Here is a 4,883-nt window from a genome sequence, read left to right as displayed (position 1 = left end):
GGAAATGTAGAAATTAAAATTTCGAAATTACGATCGTGCCTTGCGAGGATCTGGGGGTATATAAACCCGTGGCCACGACCACGGATGCTCTTATGCTCTTACGCTCTTACGGCTCTTACGGCTTTCGGCTTCTTTTTGTGTGTTCTGTAGTCGTGGACAGGTTAATCTCTCGCGTTAGTCTCATTTAGGTATCGTGTATCGTATCTCCAGCTGAGTAAAGAGTTCGCGTAAGTGAGAACATACGCACTAAAGATAGAGTCACCGCGGAGTTACCTACGAAAGTCCGACGTTTATTATTCGCCAATTATTAGAGTCCCGTGTCGCGAGTGTACAACCAGACCAGATCCTCGCCACAGCCGAGCCCGGGACAACCTGACAACGCCGCCGATAGCATAAGATCAACGATTGGTATTGTTAAACCATTTTCAATTGTATAATTTTTATTCTTCTTGTAAGTAATCCCAAACTCAGTTTTGTTTCATAATTATATTTGTTAATACTCAAAATTAGTGACAATTATTATAGAATCCCAAAATTCCTTCTTTTCCAATTAAATACAGATAAGGTGAGCTTTAGCTCTTTAATCGAAGACAAGAATCCCTAAAGAAAGTCCCAAACTAGTTGGGACGTAACATCCTGTACACCGCGGGGCGGTGGACGTGCCGACCCAGTCGGTTCTGCCCAGGGTTACTGGGGAGGGGGGGATCGTTGGATGTTGTTTCGAGAGGGCGTACGAATTGATGGTACACAATGATCTGGTTCTAATGCTGTATTTATTTCCCTCCTGTGGGGTCGTCTCGAGTTTATATACAGCTTACCTATAGTGTATTCGTGTGACGCGGCGGGCCGGCGTCGGGTGACCGTGATCCGTGCGAGAGCGGATGGTTCGTCGTGCCGTCGAACAACGCGAGAAAAGGGAGGGGAATTCTTACCCAGTCGGTTCTGGTCCAAAGATGACGGTCCGAGACGGAAAATACGCCACGGGTGTGTGGCGGGAGCGAGCTGCGCGAGAAGGGAGAACTCTTCACGCAGTCGGTTCGGTCGGAGTGCAAGTCGCACGAGAAGGGAAAACTCTTCATGCGCTTGTAAGCGGTAGGAGCGAGCTGCGCGAGAAGGGAGAACTCTTCACGCAGTCGGTTCGGTCGGAATGCAAGTCGCACGAGAAGGGAAAACTCTTCATGCGTCTTGTGCGGTTCTACACCGCGGGGATATCTGATTTCGGTATTCGGAGAGCCACCTTATATACTCATTTCGGCCGTCATGCCGAAATGGTATAGGTTTGTCGGTGTGTCGGGATCTCCGCTAGTCTGTTGTTTACCGTCGCTGTCTGGCCTTGGCAGCCAGTGTTTACGTTTGCGCGGCAACGGTTTCGCTGCGTGGGAACTCGGTTCCCACAGTCGGCGGTCATGTAAATATTCGCTCGTTTCGTGACACTTCGATGCGAGGCGTCACACGTTCAGTGGCATTTTCGTTTGCTAAGCGCATCCGAATTAATCCAACGCGATGCGCCCTTTCGACAACGGTTTCGTTTGCTAAACGTCGCCGAATTAATTCGATGCGACGTGTTCGTTCCATAACGCTTTCATTCGCTAAACGTCGACGGATTAGTCCGATACGACGTGACCGTTCCATGGCACTTTCATTTACTATGCGTCGCCGAATTAGTTCGATGCGGCGTGACCTTTCTTCAATAGTTTCATTTGCTATACGTCGCCGAATTACTTCCATACGACGTGCTCTTTCTTCGGTAGATTCATTCGCTAAACGTAGCCGAATTTGATTGATGCGATGTGATCGTTCCGCGGCGGTTTCTTTAACTAAACGACTACGAATTAAATTCATACGGTGCTTTTTCTTTTCCTCCGTTTCGCTTGATAATCTGGAAGACATATATTTCCGCATTTTCGACAATCTACATTCACGTTTGGTATTAGATTCTTGACGCCGCTGCTTCGCATTTCTTTCACGATTTTTACGGAGGCGTATTTCTTTAGCATCCTCGGTTTCATTTGCACGCTCATAAGTGATGCCCTTTTTGTAGACCTACCCATTGTTACTACTTTCTTTTATGTAACTACAATTTCGTTTAGTTATTCAATTTTTTCTTTTTCCTATAGTAATTTCTAGTCAATTTTTTACAATTACAATTTGTCACTTTATACAAGTACAATTTTTCAAGGCCTACTCCTTTTTTCAATTTTTTCGACTTTTTTCTTAATTCAATTAGTCGCTGAATGCAGACGAGCCCTATTTCTTTTTTCAATTTATCAATTGATTCGATTAGTCGCTAAGAGCCGACGAGGCCTATTCCTTTTTTCAATTTGTCACTGTAGGTATACTTAGACACCTTACTGTTAACTGTTAATGTTTGGAATATATTTTTTATATTAGTACAGAATAATATGATTGTATAACAAATTTTACCTGTCAAACACTCTTCGTTTGTATTATTGGATAATGACGAAATATCACGTTCATTATCACAATTACACGATGAAGAAACTTTCGAGGTAATGCTTTGTACTAATTGATTTCTGGATTTGCCTACTGTCGCCTCTACTGTTTACATTGGCGATCCCAATAACCAGGGCCGGCGCAAGGTAAGTTCTGCGCGTTCGCTGGAACCTAGCCCCGCGTTTTAAAATGCCCCGCGGACTACGAAAATTAATGATTTAACTGATGATACAACAAATGGAAGCAATTTCTGCTGAGATACAAGACATTTTTTTAGTAACGATGATTACATTGAAAGGAGTAACATAAATCATCAAAGTATTATCATTTAATATTTATCTTAAATAAAAAGTATATATCATTTGTAAATAAATAATTCCTTGTTGCAAAATTTACTTGTAGGATTTGAATGTGAATTCAGGCCCCGCAAAATTTTTGAACTCGGCCCCGCATAATGTCATACCGGCCCTACCAACACATATCTACTCCGTTATATATTCGTATATGTACTGGGTTAACCGTGCGAAATAGAGCAGTTCCTGGTCGATTGTTGAACTTCCGAGATAATATTTACGACATGCACATTTTACGATATTTTAGTATATACTACTCCGAAATTTCCGCTCTACTTTTTTCCCTCTAGTTATACAAATGAATTTAAGGGTTATTATCGTACCCGTGAATAAGAAAACAATTTTTATAGAACTTTCTATTTCATCGACCGACTAATAGTGGAATTTCATTACTTCTATGCATAATGCCAGACATGTTATACTAACGAACGAAATGATATCTTTATTATTATTAACATGTCTAGACGATCGCGCTTTCCTCTTTCCATGACTCGTCCAGTATAATTCAGTGGTATGCTGTCCGATACATTTTCGACACCGTGTATGAGCTCTTCATAATACAAATAGCGTGTACATACGATTAGGAATGTAAACATACCGAGGAATTGGTGCGATCCTGTAAGGTAACGTACCACTGACTTCATTTCGTCGCTACGCGGTCCTGCTCAGTTCCGAGTTAGACGCGGCTGGTTAAAGAGGTAAGTACGAAACAAGCAATTCACGCATTCCTGTTTTATACATACAATGAGTTCCTTTCGTGCAACAATTGGATGTACCTGCCACTTTTGGTACACCCTGACATTTCTGATGTATAACGCTTGCTACGGTACGATGGAATTATTTATGTTTGCATTAACTTCAAGGTTACGTGTTCCATCTGCATCAGATTATTCATATCATTTTATATTTTATATATTTACCTTTGTTATAGATTTTATATATATTTAACATTTCATATATTTACCTTTGTTACAGATTTTATATTATTTTCCTTCGACGATGAGCGAAAAAAAAGAAATAATTCGTAAGTTTAATCACCATAATCGTAAGGTTAATTTGTGTCCGTTCGGTACACAATTGGATGTAATTAAGTAATATAAAAGAAGTTCTTTGGTTTGATTACATCTGTTTTTTCCCGCAGATGTCACACCTCCAATGGAACTGGATTCCGTAGAAAATCGTAAGTATAACTTCAACTTCATACATCGTTCATACATTAATACGCAGGAAAACGTATGTTCATATACATATATTTCGGTTTTTTTATCTTCCAGATGATCCCTACCAGACGGAGCTAGCTGCGCTGCATCTGACGCTGCAGCGTTTAAGTAGAGAGGTGGCTGCAATAAGGGCGAGCGGGGGAGCCCCCTCAGTCACAAATACGCCCGCTGCCGCCGCCGCCGCCGTCGCTGATCGAACAACGACGGAAACGACGGAACACCAAAGCGAGGTAAGTGTCACATGAATACGATCAGGGTTGCGATTAATTAATTACTTTCTTCGATAATCTCCGTCCTTAATAGACAGTTAGTTGCAACCTATTTAATTAATAGATGTGGGCAAAATTTATTACAACCAATTTGATTAAAAATTAATTGATTACAAAATTATTACAACCAATTTAATTAAAAATTATTTGATTAACATTGAATTAACCAGAGTCATTCGCATGTCGTTTAATTGACGATCGAGTTTAGCGATTTTTAATCGAAGATATTCAATCGACGATTACTTTAAACAGAATTAATTGAAACCCATTTACTTAACGATTATTTTCATCAGAATGAATTCATAGCCATTTGCTTGACGATTGATTTCAGAGGAATTAATCCAAAGCCATTGAATTGGCAATTGATTTCAGAAGAATTAATTCAAAACCATTGAATTTTATATAAATGTCCTTTAACATTAAAGACATAAACAAATCGTCAATTAAATGACGTTGAATTAATTCCTATTGAATCAAACGCCAATTAGATGGCTTTAAATTAACTCTGCTTACAGTAATCGTCAATTGAATATCTGCGATTATATAATCGCTCAACTCGATCGTCAATTAAACGACATGCGAATGAC

General features: G+C 40.2%; 1 long non-coding RNA gene across 1 annotated transcript; it reads left to right on the top strand.

The window, feature by feature from the left end:
- The first annotated feature begins 3,404 nt into the window (after window positions 1–3,404).
- LOC128896604 (uncharacterized) lies at window positions 3,405–4,232 on the top strand. Its single transcript, XR_008462038.1, has 4 exons — window positions 3,405–3,505; window positions 3,783–3,831; window positions 3,949–3,987; window positions 4,082–4,232. It is a non-coding gene; the product is annotated as an uncharacterized LOC128896604 (long non-coding RNA).
- Window positions 4,233–4,883: the final 651 nt, after the last annotated feature.

The sequence above is a fragment of the Hylaeus anthracinus genome, unplaced genomic scaffold (genome assembly GCF_026225885.1).
Source record: "Hylaeus anthracinus isolate JK02 unplaced genomic scaffold, UHH_iyHylAnth1.0_haploid 11730, whole genome shotgun sequence".
In the NCBI taxonomy this organism is placed as follows: Eukaryota; Metazoa; Arthropoda; class Insecta; order Hymenoptera; family Colletidae; genus Hylaeus; species Hylaeus anthracinus.
This window is presented reverse-complemented; position numbering and strand designations above follow the sequence as displayed.